We start from the raw sequence: 23,314 nt of genomic DNA, 5'->3' as shown, positions 1-23,314 counted from the left end.
GACAAGAAGTGGTACCTGGAAGGCACGGCACTAAAAAGGAAACTGCCTTTTAGAGATTCAGAAAAAGTCATATGTGGTTTAAGTTTGCAGCTTCATTTGAAGGTCAGAAAGTGATGAACCTAGTGACTTCCTTTATATTCCTAGAGCTTTAGAAAGATCTGGCTGTAAAGTAAGATTTGGGAAGCAAATATATGCTTTGACCTGTGAAATGTACAACACCAGCTTCCTCTTAACCTCTTTAAGTCTATGTGAATCCATCCATTGATCTATCTACTTATTATCATCATCCACTTAAAATTATTTTTTGAAGCATACTGGGCTCTTATAGTGTAAAGCTGACATCTAAATTGAACCTCTCTGCTTACCTTGAAAAGGCATAAATATCTACTAAGAGAGCAATTAAACCACCCATAATGCATACATACAACATAATTAGAAAAGAAAATACAATGAACTCAAAAGCTATATGTAAATAGAGACATAAATGCCCCAAAACAGCAGAGTCAGCTCAGGAGCCCATTCTGAATCAGAAAGGTAGAGAGCATGCAGAAAAAAGGAGAGGGTGCCAGGAGCTGGGCGGTGAAAAACAGACAAAACCACCGTCAGAAAGATAAATTCCCATCCTCAGCAGACCTGGTTGATCAGAATGTAGCTACTGTGGGACTGAATGGAAGGGGTTTGGAAGTGAGCAGAATAAGTAGTCTTGAGAAGGCACTGCTTAAGAAGAGGGAGCTGATGTCAATATAAAATCTTCAATGGAAGAAATGGCCCTTAGAAATTTGATTATGATAGGGGGATCCCTGGGTGGCGCAGCGGTTTGGCGCCTGCCTTTGGCCCAGGGCGCGATCCTGGAGACTCGGGATCGAATCCCACGTCGGGCTCCCGGTGCATGGAGCCTGCTTCTCCCTCTGCCTGTGTCTCTGCCTCATTCTCTCTCTCTCTCTCTGTGACTATCACAAATAAATAAAAAAAAAAATTAAAAAAAAAAAGAAAAAAAAGAAATTTGATTATGATAGGAAAGAAACGTGAAGTAGAAATTAAGCATCTACAGGAACAAAAACAAAATTGAATTCTAGGACCATAAGACATACCAACTACTCTCCCTGGGGGAAAAAAAAAAAGATGTCATTCACTAAAGAATCGTACTTCACAAAAGAAACAGAAGAGGGTGCTCCTAAACTAAGAATGTGACAACTCACCAAAATCCTTTAGTTTTGCTTATATAAAACTGTTACTGCTCATCTATGAAAAAAAATCAAAATCAGTAGAAAATAGCACATAATATTCATACTTTAAGAAATCAGAAATAAGAGTTAAAATGATACAGCTAATGGAAATTTGCTATCCTCTGTCAAAACAAAACAAAACAAAACCACAAACGAGGAAATTGTAATGAATCTCAAGGTATTTTGAAACAAGCATGCATAAACATAGAACAACTTTTTGAATCAAAAATGTAAAAGCTCTGTACAGACAAAAAAAAAAAAAAAAAAGATAAAGTTGACCAAAATGAGAAAATACATTTTTACAAAAATGTCATTTGGAATTCAAACTAAATTGTAAGCTGCCCAAGGAATATAGATTTAATTGAAAATATAGTGGGGATTATAGGGGAAAGACATGACAATAGTCAAGAGAACAAAATGAGATAATCAAAAGGTAAAAGAATCAGAAAATAGTCATTAATACAGAAGATAAAGATAATCCAGTATATGTATAATTGGAATATATGAAGAAGAAGAAAATAATAAAATACTTGAAACTATATAATCCAGAAATAAAGTAACTATGCCTATTTGTTGCAATGGCTCCCCATGTACTTGGAACATAGTCCCAGAACAGTCAAATTCAAGAAATATACCAGTTAGCCATTAGACTTAACAGACTGAAGAAAAACTGGCTAAAAGATAAATTCCTTACAATGGCAAAAAATCAAATTGATATCACATTTCAGGAACAACATACACAGCTAGACAATAGTGAAGCAGCATTATGAAGAATCTCAAAGAAACGGTGAACCAAATTTTATATCATGCCAATTTATCTTTCAAGTGTCAACACACACACACACACATACACATAAGTACACAAATTTAACATATTCAAGAACTCAGGGGAGTACTGTATCCAAGACAACTTCCTGAGGTACCTGCTTAATTAAACCAACCTTAATTTAACCAGGAGATGACCAGAGAAAAGGACTAATAGTAAGCATTCAATATATTTGTGGATGTCAATGTAGAACAAAGGTAGGAACGAGGATTAATTGTTGCTTTGGTAATAAGTGGGAGGCACAGAATATCACTTAAAGCTAGCAAGTGAACAAGGACCTTATAAAAGGTATCAGTATAAAGGTAAACATTAGAACATAAATACAGGTTGTTCTCATAAAAAAAACAAAACAAAACAAAACAAAACAAAACCCTGAAGAAAACAGACTACACAGTGAAAAAAACCACAATCAGTAAAACATGATGTGGTCAATAAATATAAAATAATGACAGTTAAAATATAGAAATGAATGCAATTTACTTCTCTTGAGATTTTCTAATTAGCTCATAAAGAAAACCCCCACTCTAAGCTGTAAAGAATAGACACATTTAAACAAAGTAACTCAAAAAAGCTAAAGTAAAGGCTTGGGCAAAGACATAACAGACAGAAAAAAAATAAGACAGCATCTGATAAGTCTTCTTATCAGATTTTAGAATTCAAGTTAAAAGCATTAACTACAATAAGGAACATTATAACAATGAAGGTCACAATTAATAATGAAGATATAATGGTAGATATCTGTATGATAAATAATACAAATCACTTTTATAAAACAGTAACTACAGGAGTTGCAAGAAGAAATAGAAATCACTAATAGCAAATATTTAAGACTGTTCCCAGTCTAAGACAGGTCAAGTTGACAAAATGACAGATATTGAAGGACTAAATGTAGTATAATTAACTAGGCAAATCTTTTAGTTTTTCTCCCATCTATTTTTCTAGTCTTATACCTCAGTAATAGAGAATATATATTCTTCTCAAGTACTCACAGAGTATTCTCCCAAATTGTCTATATATTACATTACAAAAAGTCTTCCTACAAAGCAAAAATAATAGCCATCTCTTACCACAATTCAATAAAATCTAAATATTAATAATAAAATCATAACCAAAAGAAGTTTCATCTAGAAATTAAAAACTCTAGGGGCACCTGGGTGGCTCAGTCAGTCAAGCATCTGCCTTCAGCTCAGGTCATGATCTCAGGGTCATGGGATCCAGCTCCATGTCGGGCTCCCTGCTCAGCAGGGAGTCTGCTTCTCCCTCTGCCCTCCCCCAGCCCTGCTCTCACTCTCATTCTCTTGCTTTCTAGTTAAAATAAATTTTAAAAATCTTAAAAAATTAGAAATCAAAAATGCTAAATAAAGAACGTTTATGTCAAAAAGGAAACATAAACTGAAATTGTAGAATGTCTAGAAGCAATGAGAATGAAAACACTAAGCAAAATCTGTTGCGTACAATTAAAACAGTGATCGGAGAAAATTTTATGTCATATATATGAATAAAAATAATGAACGCGAATTCCTAATTCATAAGCTAGAAAAAGAGCAACAAAGGAATTCCTCCAGAATAACAACAACAACACAACACAAAAAAGAACTACAAAAGATAAAGAAAAAAAATCATATGGTAGGTAACTAAAAAAGAGTAACAATAATCAAAACGCTGTTTAATTTTAAAAATAAGCAAAATACTAATTTAAGATTCAAAGATAAGTCACAGAAAACAACGTAAGAAAGATGAAAGGGAAGCAAAAAATTGTAGAATAGGTTGCACAAACCTATGCCCACAAAATTGAAGATCTAAATAAAATGGATAATTTCTTCGGAAAATACAGTTTATCAAGATTGGCCCCAGTGAGGATGGAGAAGCTTAAATAGACCGTTTTTAGTCAATGTACCATTCTAAACTCCAAAGGGAGAAGAAACAAGTGAAACAATGTGACTATTAGTGATAAATTCCTTTATATATAAACTGGGTGTGAAGAAAAGCTTTCTTAGCACTCAAACCTCAGGAATTTGAGTACATGAAAGCAAAAAGGAATCTCTATATCGGCCAAAGTCAACGTGACAAGATACATAACAAACTGAGAGAAAAAGATTTGTAACATATATCAGTGATAAAGTGCTCCTCTCCTTTATAAAGAACTTTTTTTTTTTTAAGACTTACTTATTTATCTTAGAGCACACCTGTGTGCACACAAGTAAGGGGAGGGGTAGAGGGAGAAGAGAAGCAGACCCCCACTCCCACCCTCCAGCTCACGGCCAGATGTGCAGCTCAATCTTATGATCCTAAGATCATGGTCTGAGCTGAAATCAAGAGTTGGCTGCTTAACCGACTGAACCACCCAAGCATTCTCATAAAGAATTTTTAAAATGCAAAGGGAAAAAAAGAAAAAGACTAAAGACTAGATAGGAAAATGTGCAAGAGCCAGTAATAGACAATTCAAAAAAATATTCCCAAATGTCCTTTACACATGAAAAGATTCCCAATTCCCTTATCACAGGAGAACTGCAAATTAACACTATATCGAGATACCACTCTTTACCTATCAGATTGGCACAATTTCATAAGCTTGAGGACACACTCTTTTGGCAGGGTTGTGAAGGAACTGGCCCCCCTCACACCACACTGGTGGATGATCAATATGGTACAACCTCACTTGAGGGGAATTTGGCATAAAATAGACACATTTTACCTTTCGATCCAACAATCATTCCTCTAAGAAATTTCTTTAAAGTTTCATCTTTAACAATATGAAAACCCCCACAAATATCCAAGGTTATTTATTGCAATATTATTTTACTGGCAAACCATGGAAGCAACCTCAATACCCAATCAGAGAGAACAGGTTTAAAATTAAAATCTAGTATACACACAGGGTACACTATTGCACAGCCGCAAAACTTATGAGAAAAATCTCTATGATCTGCTGTAGTGAATTGTAGAATATTTTACTACGCAAAAATATTCCTATGCTTATTTTTGAAAAAAGGGTACACAAGAAATAGAGCCAGAAACTAAACAAACTATTTAATTAAAGGAAGTGGGCATGAACAGTAAAGTTGAAGGGACAGGAAAGGGAATGAGTCTTCTTTACAAACCTCATCAATGTGCTTTTATTCGAAAAAAATAAATAAGTAAAATAAATGAAACAAGATGAAAAAAATACCCTGAAATTGAATAAAACAAAGGCAAATGAACCCAACTATATATGAAATTGCTAACCATGCAGGGTAAAAAAAAAAAAAAAAAAAAAGCAAGTATTAGAAAATTACAGATTTTGGGATCAGGGTTTCATTATACAAAGACCCAGAAGATAAAAGCATTGAGAAAATATCATTGAGGTTCAAAAGGAGAATGACTATATTTATAATGCTGCACAGTCTTGGTATGCTTTCCTGACATCAAGGCTCAGGATACAGGTCTCTGAAGCCTGGGGTTAATTTATATTAGTTCTTATGCCTCTTATACTGGGAAACTTTGTGGGTCTTGAGTTTAGGATCCTCCTTTTTTTTTTTTTTTTTTTTTAAGTTTAGGATCCTCTTGAAACAAAACACTGTAATAACAAAGTTTTAAGAGGATGGGGTGGGGCAAATATTAATTGTAGTGATTTAGACCTAAGGATAGACTAGAATGTACTAATTCAGGTCTCCAGAAAGGACAGTTTTTTTTTTTTTTTTTTTTTTAAAGAAAGGATAGGTTTGATGAAATTCTCCCCCACTGATAATCATTCTCAAGATGACAGTGGCCTTAGGAGGCCAAAAGGTTCTTGGGGTATTATGGAGGCTGAAGAGGTGGATTCCATTCATTATGAGATCTGCTCTTCTAGGTTACCAGAATCTCAGAACTAATGTAGACAACGGGCACTTGGCTTTCTATGGAATGTAAAGTGTAAAGTTATTGCAGTAGGAAAGTTACAAAAGCCTGGTAACTCCCAGCAGGTGTCTCTTCAAGGAGGGTCTATCAGAGTATTTCCACCTTTTTGGGACCAGAAATGGCATTTTGGCTTCAGGATGCAAGGTCTTATTCACAGATGAGGTAATACATGGATCTTGGCCTATAGGGCTTATAAGCTCAGGGGAGAGGTCAGGTCCAAAGTAGGAGGCTGGAGAGAGATAGCTCTCTTCTTCCTTAGTTGTCATATTTTCCCCTACAGGAAGATCAGTCTGCAGTAAGGGTTGCTCAACGGATTACGCAGCTCCAACGGGGGAGTGCAGACAGGTGGAAGGTGAGGAGCTAAGCAGCTCGTGGCATGCTCTCCCTGGCTAGACCAGTCTCAATAATTTAATTGTTGACTCAGAGTGAACACTGATAAACAATGGAGGCTTCAAGAATTGTTTAGTCATCATTTTCCAGAGAGTCAAGATGAAGACCAGGATAGGTTATGAAGAAAGAAAAAAAAGTCAAAATGTCGCTTTAATTCTCCCCTTTACCTTATCAATGAAGATTTTAAAGATTTAGAAAAAAAAAAAAAATAGCCGAGCGAAACGGCTGCCTTTTATCATGGTTTTGGTGGTGGTTGTGGTTGCTGTTTTCTCTTTAGGCCCCTGAAAAGTTTGGCTTTCAATAGGATATTCTATGGTTTTGTACTTCAAAGTGTTCTTGATGAGATCTGAATATATTAGTCTAAGTGAAATTTGCAATTAATCACTGATGGCACTCCCTAATGTATTCTCATAATATAACATATTCTGAGCCCCCTTTTTATTCAAGAAATATTTATTGCTCATCTACTTAAGGGGAAGCAGTGGGTTAGGGTAGGAGGGTACAGGAGGGAGTTTCAATATCCATGGAACTGATGGAAATCAGGCAAAGCCAGCCTTTAAACAAATACTTTCACTAATTATTAATTCATTATATTTTATGATACATGCTACCAGGAGAAATGCATGTATATTTTATTCTACCTAAACCCTCAGGTAATTTTTGAAGAACTTGGAATCACAGGTTGTTACGTTTCATGGGTATAATTCATTACGATGATTTAAATAATCCTAATGCAGTAAGTCAGCAACACACTTGTCAATTGGGTATTTTGGGGTGAATTCACACAACAGATGTCATTTTTTCTAGTGGAACAGTCTTTTTAAATGGAATGAATTTGATATATACAAGAAAGTTCTATTTAAAATCTCCGGGGACAACTAAATATTGAACATCGATACACTTAAGGACTTGGAAAAATGAAATTTAAAATTTACTTATGTTTATTATATTAGATGAGCTGAATTCTACTTAGGAATATGCCCTAATTTCATTTTCTACTTAATATGCAGCCTCAGAGCATTGTTTAATTAAAATGCCACTTAGACCAGTGAAATGGATCAGACTGAGCACAGACCTGGGGTTGCTAACTAATGTCAGAAGGATGAGCTAGGTCTCTGTGATGCTGTTGTCTGATGCACCTCCTACCAAAACTGGGTGCAAGAAGCACTGTGGCAGTTTGATGTGCCATTAAATGGTAGCATCAATGCCGCTTTTGCCATGACACTCATGGATCCTAAGAGACTTGCATGCTTTATGGATAAGCAAGATGGACATCTGTCAAATTGGGGTGATATTGCGTTGTCATAGAGTCTCTACTTCATCTGCTCTACTGAGCTTGGTGATTTTTCTTCCAGAACAAAGAAACATTTGTTCATACATTTTTGAAAAGGACACTTAAGAAAAATCAATAAAAATACTAATTGTCAACATTATCTGGGGAGAGGAAGGAAAAGAGGATAGTTTCCATATTTTCCATCTGTGTTGTGGAATGTTTTTAAACATGAGCAGAACAGGCAGGCTGACCAAGCTCACAGTGCTCAGTTTTATATTTGTTCCAGGTAGAGAAATTATGTACTTCTCAGCAGTACTTGTCACAGATAGATCACAGAGCGTCAAAGGTAGTAAGAGTGGAGAGATAAGGCAGGGAACTGCTTTTCCCATAGCATGAAAGGAGGAGGTTAATATTCAGAGTGTAACTGGAACAATGAGAGTTCTGATTCCCTACCTGGTATTAATCTAAGCCACTACTGCTGCCTATTAAAATTTAATGACAGAAATGTCTGCATATAGACATTAAATTATATTTATAAAGCCAGATGTGTGTGGGGGCTTGCCCAAATGTTCTCTTCCAAAATAATTTCCTGTCCAGATTATTTTAGCTAGATCCCTAAGCAGAGATATAGAATCACAACCTCCAACACCCCGCCCCCCCCATCTTGGTACTTTAGTGTAGTGAATGGTGACTTGACAGGACATAATCATCATTTTTTTTCTTTTTTGTAAAGTAGGCTCCATGCCAAGTGTGGAGCCCAATGCAGGGCTAGAACCCATGGCCCTGGGATCAAGACCGTAGCTGAGATCAAGAGTCAGATGCTTAAATGACTGAGTCACCCAGGTGCCCTGACATAAGCATCTTAAATTTGAGGTGAGTGAATGGAATACATGTTACAAATACACCTCCAGTTAGGTTATACTTGATCTTGAATCATAATACCAGCCAATGTAAAGAAACAACAAAGCGTCTATGACTAGAGACTGTGCTGGCACTGCCTTCACATATGAGCATTCACTTCAAACATACGGTTTTGCTAAAAGGGGGAAGTGGTGCAATTTTAATACAAATCCTGAATTTCCTGATCCACATACAAACAGAATGGAAGGTCATTAGTAAGCTCCTAGTACAGAAGAGGGCAGGACACTTTCCCCAAAGTTCTGGCCACTGAGGGACATGAATGTTTATCTATTTAGCTCTATCCCATCTCTGCAGTGTTCTCAGAGGACTGGATTAGACATAGGGATAGGCAAATGAAATCTCATCCTCACAAAACACAAAATCCCTTTTTTTTTTTTAATATTTTACTTATTTATTCATGAAAGACACAGACAGAGAGAGGCAGACACAGGCAGAGGGAGAAGCAGGCTCCATGCAGGGAGCCCGATGCAGGACTCGATCCTGGGTCTCCAGGATCACACCCCAGGCTGAAGGCAAGCGCTAAACCGCTGAGCCACCCAGGGATCTCCCAAAATCCTTTTGATAAAATTTTAAAAATAAGGTAGTGAGGTCTGATACAATAATATTAAAAAAATTAGAGGATTTGGAATCAACAGCAGATACTGCATTACTGCTTTGCGTAATGGTGGAAGGAAACAGAGAAACATAAATAGCAAGCTGAGGGTTGGGTTTTAACGCCAGCCACAGGAAAAGGCCTGGAATAGAAAACATGATGTTGGATGTGTCTGCAAAGTATCCCAATGCCTGAAACACTGGGAAAATCTTGGAAAGCGCTTCTCCCCAGTGAAAAATATTACTCATATAAAGCTGTCAGAGTCCGTCGGAGCTTGGGTTACCTGGCATGTCAAGAGCCAGTCAGTCCCACAAATTAGGCTGCCCTGCAGGCATGTCTAACTTACATGCCAGGCTTTCAGGAAATGTTAAAGGCTCAAGTGGAGCTGTGATTGGTACCTGTGGTAACAACTGGACTGTGTGTAAATCATACAAACAGTGACAGTATGATATGATGTGGGATTCAGCAACTTTGCAAGACTCAACGTGTAAAAAGTCAAACTTTTCAATAGCAGTGGCACTGTACAGACAAAGCACATGGACCATTCTGGAGGGCCACATGGTGAAATAGAGGCAATCAATAAATTTTGGTCTCTAATGGCCTTTTGAGGCAAAAAGAATTGAGAATATTGATTTGTACACAGAACATCCACTAGCTAAAGTATTAATTGATATGATAATAGGGTCAAGGTCTTAGGCTACATTTTCAACTTAGTCTCAGAGTCTTCTTTAAGTTAGCATTTTCAGAATCAACTCTGATACACACAAGACATTTAGTCCAGAGTGGAAGTATAATCAACAACAATAATCTTAAAAACATATTAACACACCTTTCTTTTTCATAGTTCTCCCTGGGTGACTCTCCCTCTTTTTAAGCACTGGCTTATTTTAGGAAATGTAGGCCTGCTTAAAGGCGGATCTAAAGAGGAAGAGTTAAGAATTGGTGTCTGACTTCCATTTGCCTTGGGTGGGAGTAGGACCTGGAGGTGTAAAGCCCTGGGAGCCAGGACTCAGGGTATGGAGTCCTTACAACTCTAGAACAGGGCCAGAACCATAGGTTGGGCAGATATAAGCCATTCTGCAGCAGGGACCAGCAAAGACCAAGAACAGCTGGCTGACCCTCGTTGTCATAGGGTTACCTGCTCACCTACTACATGGTTCCATCTTAGATGAGAGGAGAGAAGAGACCTACTGGGGAAAAAAATCTGGTAGAGAATTTGAGCCTTAATATTGGCAGGCTATTGCCCTCTTCCCTTCCTTACCCTCAATAAGGCTGTTTTAAACTAAAAATGGCAGAAAAAAGTCCTTAGTTGGCAGGTTCAAATTTTCTTATCCACCATCAAAGTAACCAAGGCTCCAAAGTAAATGATTAGTTATATAAAATTAAAGTATATAAAATTTTCTTACATATGAGCTGCAGTTTGCAAATACCAACCCTGCTGTAATAGCATTAAGTCAAAATCAAGTTAAGCATTTAAGTAGATATATTTGACAGAAATACTATATAGGTTTTGGCATCAGACAAACCTGATTTGAATGTTGGGTTTTCTTGGATAAGCTTCAGCTTTTTTTTTTCTTATCCTGCACTGTGTTAAAAGGAATAGAAATGTAGAGTGTCTGACATGCTTGGTGCTCAACAAATGTGAGGCACCACTGCAACTACTACTTTTGCTGTTTCTGCTCTGTCATCATCACCATCATCACCATCACCATCTTCACTGTCAGTAGGAATTATGTAGCAGCAATAGTAGGACCCGATAGAGTACTGAGTGCCGAGGGAACCCACGGCCTACACTTGGAGTTTAGGGTAGGTAAAAATCATCAGTTCTGCCTCCATACTTATTGGAAGAAGACTTCCTGAAATTATGTGAAATATAGAAAAAAGCTGATAATAGTGGGTACGGAAATGGTGGGAAATTAAATAGGCAGATCCCTTTTATTCTTTTCTTACTGTGCAAACTTGGTTTCAAGACTTCAGAATTAGAAGACTAACATTTGGCAGTGGAGCTTCAGCAAGGGGAAAAGTGGCCTGGATTAGAAAGAAGATAGTCTGGTACAAAGGGATGTGACTGGGGTACAAAGGGAGAACCATCTGAAAACAAATACAGTTATGTCTGATTATAATGTTTTATTTAATATATATATATAAGTGACTCTTTCCAGAGATATCACGCTCTGGCTTTTGTTGAAAAAAAGCAAAATGACAAGCATATTTAAAATAGTTTCTTTAAGAAAATGCATGAGTTCAAGTGCTCAGAGTTTTTTTTTTAAAGAAAACAAGAAAATGTATCAAAATAGCAATAGTGCTTATTTCTGCATGAAGAGATTTCAGTGTTTATTCCCTTTTGAAGAAAATAAAATAGTTTTTTTAGTTCATAAATTATGATATTGATACCTTAGTTGTGTTATGTTATATTATTTCGTGTTATTTTTTTATTCTATTAATTTTTTCCCAAAGTTAATTCAATTTTTAGTTAGGTGTTCTTGTGGAGAGAGTATTTGCCCCAGATTTCAAATATTTCCAGATGTGCTGGGTGGGAGTGGAAAGGTAGAAAAAAGAGTTGATATTGGGCATGTATCATAATGCTAACATTCTACCTTGTCATTGCCCTAGCACAATTGTTAGGATTAAAGAAAATGTTTTAGTAAAGAATATAAAAAATAGGTATTAGAGTTTTAATCACATTGGTTTTGGTAACACAGATTTTTTTCGTAATTTTTATTTTCCCTTTATATTGTGTGCTTTTAGCAACCAGACTAATACTATTATTGTTTACATTTTACAATAACAAGGATGAAATAATACTGTGCAAGATTTTTACGTTTTCTTAGTTTAATTTTGCAAATGATAAACCATTGTACATTTTCAAATTTATTCTTTTATATTTGAGACCTAGACACCATCTTTTATTGAAACAGATCCCATATTTCTCTCAAATTCTTTCTAGGGGCAAAATATTTCAACTCTTATTAGGCATAGAATTTATTGTAAGTGAAAGTGCCCACTATCACATGATTTCAGCAAAATACATACAAATCATTGAAGATATTTAAGAAAATCATAGAAATGAAAGAAATTTTCAGATGCCATTGGGCTCATTTCCATTTCTTCTGTTGGGCTTTATATTTACCATAGTGGAAAGAAATATGGATTGATGCTTTTATTGTATTTTATTCACTGGTTATTCTGTATTTGAACATTACAAAATTCATTACTCATTTGTGCAAGGTTTAATGAATACTGTGCAAAGAGCTAGAGATTAAAAATTTTCTGCGTTGGGCAGCCCTGGAGGCTCAGGGGTTTAGTGCCGCCTTCAGCCCAGGGCCTGATCCTGGAGACCCGGGATCGAGTCCCACGTCAGGCTCCCTGTATGGATCCTGCTTCTCCCTCTGCCTGTGTCTCTGCCGCCCTCTCTCTCTCTCTCTCTGTCTCTCATGAATAAATAAAATCTTTATAAAAAAAGTTGCATCACACTATACTGTAGCCTATTAAATGTGAAATAGCATTATGTCTAATCATCATCCCAGTCATAATTACTGATCATAGATCACCATAACAATTAATAATAATGAGAAAGTTTGAAATACTGCGAGAATTACCAAAATACGATGCAGAAACACAAACTGAGCACATGCTGTTTGAAAAACAGTATCAATAGACTTGCTCAATGCAAGGGTGCACAAATCTTCAATTTGTAAAACAACAAAAAAACCCCAAAACCCAGAAATCCCACAAAAACTCAGTATCTTTGAAGTGCAGTAAATGAAGCACAATGAAATCTAGTTGTGGGGAGATATCTGAGCAGGAGAAATTCTGTAAGTTGGGAAATGTCATAGTAGAAGTATGCACAGGTGTTCAAATGAAGGAATGGGCATGGCCATTTATAGGAGGGATTGGAGCGGACAGTAGATGCTTTAAGGAGAATTTCCTTAGAGATCTGTTATAAGATGAGTCAGTATTTGCCTGGCAACTCTTATTGAATTTTATATTGGAAAAAAAATCTCAATAAATGCTATTTATGTTCCTATCCCAACCTATCCAGGAGATTATCTTTTAAATTTTTCATGGTCAAAATTATATCCTTTGCTGCCTCACCTTAGTCATTTAGCACCATAGAAATATTAAAATCAGCTATAATTGATACTCTGTAGCAGGCACTGTGCTGACTACTTTACATGAATCATCTCATTTGATCCTCGTAGAAACTCTATATGAAGGGGGATATTATTTTACTGCTCTAAGCAGTTAAATCATTTGCCTAATGTTACAACTAGGATTATTTTTGATGAGAGTGGGAAGTAGTGGTGCTGGAATCCCTTTGAAGAGACGACTCCTATATGGACTGCCCTTTCTTAGAATTCCCAATGTCCTAAATATTGGTAAGAAAATGTGGAGAGCCACACCCAGAGAAAAGATCTGGCCACTTGTGCATTCCCCCCTTTATGAAAAATGCCCCAGAACTCTGAAATAATTTCTACACTGTTCTTCATTAAGAGTCTAAATTCAGTATTTTTAAATCCTTGTGTATTGCATTTCCTTGTTCTGCAATATATATAGTGAATATCTGCTTTGATTGTACAGAAAGATATCAGCATACAGTACCTCAGCTAACATTAGTCATAATGTAATCATCAGTATTTATGCAGTAACACAGGTTATATTTATGAGGACACTCAGAAACATTAGAAACCAAAAATTCTTCTGGCATTCATATGACAAGAAAATATGGATGTACTTGGAAGTCTATTTCATTTTATTTGAATTGTAATGCCATCTGCCAAAACTCACTCCCTCAAAAAGTATTGCCCTGACAGCATCGGAAAGGAACTTTGTGTGAGAAATAGGCATCTGTTTTTTACTTAATTCACAAAAGACACATTTTGTTTGCATTCATAAGGGCATTTTGCAAATTTACTACCCAATTAATATGTCATTCTGTGACAATGACAAAATAATCAGATTCTTAAATGGGTTTCATTTCTTTTGCTTTAATTTTAAAAAAGCATGAAAAGATCATATGGTGTAGTACAGGAATTTACTCTTTCAATTTATAATAATGCCACCCTTCTCCATGAAGATGACACTACTAGCATCATCTGGGCATCAGCTTCAGGTGATTTCTAAGAATGACAGTGAATTTGTGCTTAGTCATCCTTGCCTGGTTCCTACTATGATATAAAGTTTGTACATTTGTGAAATGATGAATAGGATTTACCTGGAGTTAGAGACTGTGGAAGAGAATGAAACAAATTAAGTCTCAGGAGAATGGGCTCCAAGACCATAAATTCTTTGAAAGTGCGTGGTGAGAATTAAAACTGGTCAGACATCTGCCCAGCTGTTGTGCAGATACATGGTGTAGACTCTGTATTTAACCTGCTAGCTACGGCTGAGGGGATACACTAACAGATAAGATCTTTGTCTCTGCATAATTTATGATCTACTTAGAGAAAACATCTAATGTAAAAATGGAAATAGATCCATAAAGAGTGCTTATGAACGAAGGTGCAGGTATGACTTAGTATACGTAAATGTATAATTTCAAAGTAAGTATGTCTTTAATTTTTGATAGCTTAAAGACCTCATTGACTTTCAAGTAGAATCACGAAGGAAGCAAAGAATGGAAGTAGGGCAGTACTTGGGGAGAAAATAAGATAAGTTCAGGCATGGCTTAGGGAGAAGTAGGTGGGAAAGGTGTAGTTTTGCAGAGAATGAACACAGTGATATATGTACACATTATAAGATATTTATCTGTTTAGAGAAGAGAATTTACGTTAGAAAATAATAAAGGAAAGACCATATATGTAATGTAGGTCAATTGATGGATTTTTTAAAAAGTAAACTCAGCCTCCAATGTGGGGCTCAAACTCATGACCCTGAGATCAAGAGGAACATACTCTCTCCACTGAGCCAGCCAGGTGCCCCTGATGGAATGTTTTTTGAATAGTGGGTTGTAGAGGCTTAAGTAATTAGAAACTATTGCAGCGTCCAAACAAAAGGGTGGGAAGAGGGAACCACATAATAGATATATTTGGGGGAAACTTAATCAGGTACTTGCATTCTGGATATCTGTACCCTTACTATATATGTCTATACTGTTAGTATAGCACATACCCAGAACAGTGCTTAGAATAAAACAGAAAAATGACTAGAACAAGGGGATAATAAGTTGATTATTCAAGGAGACACCTGAATTTCTGTGGCTTCCCTGATTCTAATCCTCTTTCCTATATTTTATTTCCTATATTTTCCTTTATTAGTCTCCATAGCACCAGTCGTAGTGGGAGGTGGGTGCTATGTCCAACTATAGAAGTTGAAAAGCCCAGGGTGCTTGGTGGCTCAGTCAGTTAAGTGTCTGCCTTCAGCTCAGGTCATGATCCTGGGGTCCCTGCTCAGGGGGGAGCCTGCTTCTCCCTTTTCCTCTGCCCCTCTCCCCTGCTTGTGTGTTCTCTCTCTCTTTCTGTCAAATAAATAAATAATCTTTAAAAAGAAAAAAAGAAGTTGAAAAGCCCAGATACTTCACTTCTCTAGAAACTTGAAAACCAGGGCATGAACCTGTTTTCAATTCAGATTTGGACAATCAGACACAAACACCTGAAATTCTGAATCTGGAGTTAGTGATGCAAAACAGCAGCAACAGTGAATTTTTTTTTTCTAGTGGTGGAAGAGGTGGCCCCAGCTAGTTCTCGGGGTGACCATGGCAGTTTGGCCAGAGAGAGCAGTAGCTTTGCTGGGATGGGGGATGATCCTGATGAGATTCTGGCTTGGAAAACTCTCTTCATTTCTTCTTATTTTCCCAAGCCTGTTTTTTCTTTTTCTTTTTCTTTTCTTTCTTTTCTTTCTTTCTCTTTCTTTCTTTCTTTCTTTCTTTCTTTCTTTCTTTCTTTCTTTCTTCTTTCTTCTTTTTCTTCTTTCTTTCTTTCTTTCTTTCTTTTCCTTTCTTTCTTTCTTTTCTTTCTTTCTTTCTTTCTCTTTCTTTCTTTCTTTCTTTCTCTCTTTCTTTCTCTCTTTCTCTTTCTTTCTTTCTTTTTCTTTCTTTCTTTCTTTCTTTCTTTCTTTCTTTCTTTCTTTCTTTCTTTCTTTCTTTCTTTCTTTCTTTTCTTCTTTTTTTTCTTCTTTTTCTTTCTTTCCCTTCCTTCCTCATGATTCTGTAAGCTTCCCAAAGCCTTTCAAAAAATTCATTTTCTGCACAAAAGAAGCAGCATCAGTTTGTGTTTTTTGTACTTAAGACCTCCAGGCTGGGGATGATTGGGATCTGATTTGGGGACAGCAATGCTGGGCAGAGTGAAGGAAGGACACGAGTGAGAGACACAGACAAGGAGAAATCCACAGATCTGGTAACTGGCAGCCATTGCTATTCTGTTCTTGCTTACTTACTACACTGTTTGCTGGAATATGTGCATGACATTGCCTAAGGGGTAAAACAGAGTGAAACAAAATATTTGCAAGTATATACCCTAACGGATTCATAATAAAGTGTTTGTGGAACATGAGGATATAGTGTCTGTAAGTGTGATATTTCTTCAGAGGAGAGAGTAAACTTGGGGGAGTAGTGGTAAACATAAATGATTTTTCAAACTAAAAATGTCTTTCTATAGAAGGAAAGAGTGATGTTTTCACGAGTCACTATACTTTTTTGACTCTGTATACGCTTAAGAGAACCATGTTAATTGTTGTTTTCATCGATTTTTTTGGCCTTACAGGCAGTACCTGTTGCCTAAATTTCAACATGGCTGAAGCTGCATCACAGTCTTTACCCTCCAACAGGTTTTCCATTGACTTATTCTGTCCTAGCGATCAGCATTGCAGCTGCCAGATTCTCAAACTTGAATGAGAGTTACCATGAATCTTCCTCCTTCTGATTATCCAAGAAGTCCTTTATTCCATTCTTTAATCACCTCACATATAATTCCTCTCCTTTCCATTCCTGTGATTGTTGCTAAAATCTCATTTCTTAACTGGAATTTTGTAATTGTTTCCCAATTGTTCTTTTTGCCTCTACTTTGTCCCTTCCAATCCACCCTATCTCCTACTACCATGGTGAATATTCAACAAATGCAGATTCATTTCCTCTTCCAGAACTCCTCTGGTCCTATTCTGTTTGCTCAAGTGAGAAAGTATACTAGGTCTGCCATGACCTGCCATGACCTGCCATGATCTCATCTCTCCCAGTGCATCTCCTTTCCCACATACAGCTTTTGTGCTCAGACTTTTCTTCATGCTCAGACTCTACCACAGTCCCTTGACTCTTGGTTTTTGTGTATGCTGTTTCCTTTGTCTGGAGCCTGCTTCTCATTTCCTTTTCCCAGTTAAATTCTGTCTTCTGTGACTCACCTTAGTATTACCCTGCTTGAAAGTGTCCCCTGACCATCATTCTTAGCAGGAAGCCATGGCTATACTTCTATAACCTTGGCTCAAATGTTACAGCTCTTATCGTTTATAATAAAATGGTTGATTTTCTCATCTTTCTCCACCAGTAGGTAGTGGGGACTGGGGATCACATAGTTCGTTGTTTTTTCATATCCTCATATCTCAGTGAGCTTTGTATTTCTGGCATCTAGGTTTTGCCCCAAATAATTCCTTGATATACATATTGTTGTAGGAATGTAAAGAGCACATATTCCTTATGAAATCTGAGAGATTTTTGTAACCACGCTTTGGCTAACTTTATCATCAATGAACAACAGTTCTTTTCACAAAGGTGAGAGAAGTTCTAAGGTATTTTCATTACCCAGCACTTGGTCTACAATAAAGCTGGATCTCTAAGACACAATGCACAATTGTTTCCAAAAGGTCCTATAGTCAAAATGCTAGTTCTTTTGAAAGAAGAAATTAATTAAGTAACAATCTTGCTCTGAGGGGAAGGAAAGTTCAGAAAGCTGCCTTGCCTTTTCCTCCAACTTCAAAACAGATTTTCACAGACAGGGTCCTTTAGTAACTCTTATTAAATGCAAATATCTCTTGAACAATGGGAAAAAGAGATAAGAAAATGGGAGGGGGTAATACAGATAAAATAAAAGGAATAAGAGATTATGAGATAAACAGACTAAGAAAAATCCTTAAAATGTAAAAAAGTCCACTGAAAAGAGAAGAGAGGAGACAAGACAAATGGTCAAAAGTGCAGAGAAAGTCCCAGTTCCATGCCTACTAGGATTCAACCTCAACAGAAAACTGGTGCTGCCTTCAGGTTTTGGCTTCTTTCCGTGTTCTGTTCAAAGAATTCCCTCCTCTTCATCACCCAGCTCTTCAAGGTCAAAAAACATCCACAAATAATCAGGCTTTGTCTGTGTGGCAATTGGACTTTGCACTTTTGCAGTTCAATATTGGGAGGGGAGGGAAATGACCCAACACGAAACTCTGTGCTAGAGCATTATAGATAATTTCCTAGTTACTTAATTTTTCTTTTCTTTTTCTTTCTTTCTTTCTTTCTTTCTTTCTTTCTTTCTTTCTTTCTTTCTTTCTTTCTCTCTTTCTTTCTTCTTTCTTTCTTTCTTTCTTTCTTTCTTTCTTTCTTTCTTTCTTTCTTCTTTCTTTCCTTTCTTTCTTCTTTTCTCTTTCTTTCTTTCTTTTCTTTCTTTTTTAAGATTTTATTTATTTATTCATGAGAAACACACAGAGAGAGGCAGAGACATAGGCAGAGGGAGAAGCAGGCTCCATGCAGGGAGCCCAATGTGGGACTCGATCCAGGGACCGTGGGATCACGCCCTGAGCCGAAGGCAGATGCTCAACTGCTGAGCCACCCAGGCATCCCACTTAATATATTTTCAACCTTGAGTTAACTTGGAATACCATGCTAAAGAGAAAAAGTTCTATATAGGTGCTGTTATTTTTTCAATTTTCTACTATGAATGCAGTTTTCCTACTAAAAAGAACTTGGAAGACTTATGAAACTGAAAACAAATGTCAAGAATATGATGAAAATGCAAATTATTTATTTTAACTGGAGATTTTAATAGAGGTATGATTGACATTATATTAGTTTCATATGTGCAACAAAATGATTTTGATACTTGTATATATTGTGAAATGATCAAGACAAGTCCAGTTAATATCCATCACTATACATAACGACATTTTTTTTTCCTGTGATAAGAACTTTTAAGATCTACTCAGCAACTTTCAAACGTGCAAAACAATATTAACCATAGTTCCCATGATGTATGTTATGGACTCATGACTTACTTATTTTATAATCGAAACTTTGTACCTTTTGACTCTTTTGTGATTTGGCCCACCTCCCACTCCCTGCCTTGACAACCATTAGTCTCTTTTCTGTATCTCTGAGCTTGTTTTGTTTTGTTTTAGATTTCACATAGAAGTGACATCATATAGTATTTTTCTTTCCCTGTCTGGCAATTATATTCTTAACCATTTGTTTTGTATAAAATGGATATAGAGATATAGCATAGGACTCAAAATAAATCCAACATCCAGAAAAAAGTTCGTGGAAGGTCATGTTGATTCTAATAAGAATGCAAAGAATGTGGACAATACTGTCTACCGAAAACAGAACAAAACCTTTTCTATGAGGCTGTGTGTTCTTGGGTCTTAGAACCACATCCTTATCACTGTTGAATCTCCAGGTCTTGTCCAGTGCCAGGAACATAGTAGGTACTTAAGAATCATGAATTAGCCTACAGGAAATTTGGAGAGAATGTACCAATTGTTTTAAAATGACTCCTTAAGGTAAATTTAAAAATAATCAACATAAAAATAAAAATAATCAATATAAAATATAATCTCCATGCAGCAGAGTGATTAGGGAAAGAACATGTCAGGTAAAATCATACTCCGTTAAAAAAAAAAAAAAAAAAAAAAAAAGCCCTCCCATGTAAGTTAACAAAAAATCCAAACTCCATAGCAGAGCCACAAGGCATTCCATTCCTGCCCACCACTCTGAGCTCATGTCCTAGCATTCTCTTCTCTGTTCTCTTACACCAGCCACACTGGTTTTTGTGGTATTTTTTATTTGTTTTGTGTTGCCATTGTTATTTTCTCTGGATACATCAAGCCAAATTCCACTTTAGGGTTTTTATCTCTGCCCTTTCCTCTACCCAGAATATTCTTCCTTAGATACTTCCATAATTAATTCCTCATCATTCACATCTCCTTAAATACCACATGCTTACAGAGGGCCTGACCATGCTATCTAAAATAGCTACTGCTTTCCCTTCACTCTATCCAATATCCTACTTTATTTCATCAGCATTTTTTACCATATGAATTATTACTATTTATTTTCTGGTTTTCTTGATCTGTACTCCACTTGAGCTCCATAGTATCTTGATACAAAGTTAACAGTCTCTTGCTGAATATATGAATAAATGAATGAACGAATGTGAGAAATGTAAAATATTATGAAAGTATGTTGAACTACAAAGGCTGATATGATGTCAGAAAGGATCATGGCATATAGAATCCAAAAAATAACAGGGGGTTAAATCTTTATTCTTGGCCCTAAGAAAGAGAGCTCTATTAGTCATGTTTCTTGATTAGTATAGTATTGATTAGTATACTATTGGAATTTAACTTTTAGGTATAATGAATTTGATGTGACCTTGTGGCATGTTGAGCATGACATCCCAGAACATAATAACCCTAGGATATAAAATGATGTAGAGAGATGGAAATGATTATTTTAATAGCTGGCAACTGATTTTTTTATGAGAATGTTTATATAAAGGAAAACACCTGAATAATTTTGTATGATTATAGAAAGCAAGGCCCTATAAGTTTTCCTTTTTTTACAAAAGAAAATCATGAAAAAAAAGGGAAAGCTAAACTGCTCTGCATGAGGAATGAAGATAAATTTAAAGACAGGAAGGAAGAAGCAGAAGATAATTGAACCCAGGAAAACACACTAATGTCAAGGAGCCAAAGTAATTGTAAAAATAAGGTTTTTCTGTTTTTTTGTTTTCCAAAGAAAAGGAGAAATGAGCCAGTGCAACTTATGTCATTCTAAAGACCTCGACCACTTCCACTCTGCCTTCTCACTTCCAGAGGGGGTGTCAGGGAGCAGGTCAGTTTCTTAAAATCCCTGTCAAAGTCTTCCCAGGGCTAAGGAACCGGTCAGGACACCAGACTCCTCCTGGATTACCCTCCAAATTCTTAAATAGAAAGTGTAGCAGCTCAGAGTTCAGGTGTAAAGGAAGGTGCACATGCAAAGATCTTGTGCTTTTGAGTCAGGAGGTTTGAAGTCAAGGAATGAGTGAGATATTTATACGTTCAGGTCTAGCCCAGCCACTCTGCCTTCCTGGAGGCCTTGCCAAGTATGGACTTCCACAGTGTTTCTGCACTCCTTGCCTGCACCACACAGCACCAGTAGAATGTGCACTCACACTCACACTGGGCGACACAAGAGTTGTGGCATACCCTCAGCCACTGCACATGATTTCACAACTGTCTCTCCCTTTAGATGTCTTGCTGCAGACATGGTCTGCAGTGCTTAGGGAATCTACAGCCTTATCCAAGACACAGTACATCTGGGGAGTTGTCAAAGTAGACAAGGTCAGTCCGGGTGGCACGGTGACAGCCTTGGTGGGCTCTTGTGAAGTTGGCGCCATTCTGGGTTGCTGTCACCTGCGCAGCCCATCACAGCACTGCTGCAGGAATCACCTGTGCAGCGGAAGTCTGAGAGTGCACCGCAACAGGTGCGCAGAGTACAGGGCCCCTTACACCACAGCACTTATGCCTGAGCTTCAGCAATTGCTGCACAGGCATGCGACCAAAAAGTATTTAATGTATTTTGAATTTCTTCACACACACACACACACACACACACACACACACAGCTCAAATCATCAATAAATTCTTTTAACCCAGCAATGGGTTATGTGAAAGATTTCTAAAAAGATCAAGGAAGTAGCGCTGAGCTCCACATCTGGGTTCAGGTGAAGAGAACAGCTATAGAAAGTGAAATGTGAGTGAGATCAAGAATATGGTGAGCAGAATCCAAGCTAAGATACGATCTTAAGAATATAATCCTCCAGAAACTCACAGAAACCTTGGTTAAGACTCAGACACTAGAGCAAGACTAACATTTTGTTTTTGAATATTTACTAACTTCCAAGGTTTTAAAAAAATAAGACCGGGACTCTAGTCTTATCTATCACATGACTTCACTTCTAATTAAAGGCTGATAATGATCACACTTCTAACTCCATAGCAAGAAGGGGTTTTATCCAGTGCCAGATAAGTGTCCAAATAAATAAAGGGCAACATATTAAATTTTACTGTCCTCTTTAATTATAATTTAAAGAGGAAAAGAGGACTGTGGTTATTATATTCACCTCTGGTAACAATATTGAATAGCACGATAAACTGAAAAATTAGACCCTGCCTACAGAATGTTAGGCTTTAACTACGTATCAGAGAGGGGAAAAATGGGGAGACATAAATCCCCCACGAAGCAGAACTGTATGTGTGAATGCGTGTGCTGTTTAAACAGAACTTGACTATCTAAAATAGACATTGGCTATCTACATGCTATAATCAGAGGATTCTTCAAAGCTATGTCAAATTGAATCAAATAATGCAAGATAAATCAGAGACTGAAACAACAGCATTGACTCAGTTGGCCAAGTTACTAGGAGGAGAACACTTGAAGTGACTTGATGATGCACTACTGCCGATTTCACATCTGTTTCTGGAGGCTGCTTATTAAAGTTGCACATCTGAACTTGACTTTGTTCTCAATATTAACTAGCTTCACAACATCGCTTGTCTAGAAAAGTCCTTGTTAACTATCAGTTTACTATCTCTTATTTGATTATCTGGAACTTTTGTAATTTCATGGTGACCAAGATGGCCTTACCATTCCCTCAGCTTGGCTACACTTTAGACAGTCTTCTTCCTGACCAAGGGTTCCTGGCCTCCCATTTCTTAGAGTCTTTGCTTTACAAACTTGCAACTGTAAATTCTTTCTCTGCCTCTGTGATGTAAATCTTCCACAACCCAGAAATGTCTTCCTTAAGGAGTTGGGAGACATCCCTTCTAAACATAATCACTTGACAGCCCAGTGGCTCAGTGGTTTAGCGCCACCTTTAGTCCAGGGCATGATCCTGGAGACCCGGGATAGAGTCCCACGTTGGGCTTCCCTGCATGGAGCCTGCTTCTCCCTCTGCCTGTGTCTCTGCCTCTCTCTGTCTCTCATGAATAAATAAATAAAATCATTAAAAAAAATTTTTAAAAAATTAACGTAATCACCAAAAGAT

The 23,314-nt window shown here is 36.9% G+C and overlaps 1 protein-coding gene and 1 pseudogene across 12 annotated transcripts in view; both read right to left on the bottom strand.

Annotated features, from left to right (window-relative positions):
* Positions 1-23,314, bottom strand: part of MAGI2 (membrane associated guanylate kinase, WW and PDZ domain containing 2) — a 1,329,894-nt gene that overhangs the window by 328,793 nt on the left and 977,787 nt on the right. The gene's annotated exons all lie outside the window — the stretch shown is intronic.
* LOC140613570 (protein Wnt-2b-B-like) lies at positions 21,333-21,821 on the bottom strand (annotated as a pseudogene).

Source organism: Canis lupus, chromosome 21, assembly GCF_048164855.1.
Source record: "Canis lupus baileyi chromosome 21, mCanLup2.hap1, whole genome shotgun sequence".
Taxonomy (NCBI): domain Eukaryota; kingdom Metazoa; phylum Chordata; class Mammalia; order Carnivora; family Canidae; genus Canis; species Canis lupus.
Note: the sequence above shows the minus strand (reverse complement) of the source record. Positions and strands in the feature narration are given on the sequence as shown.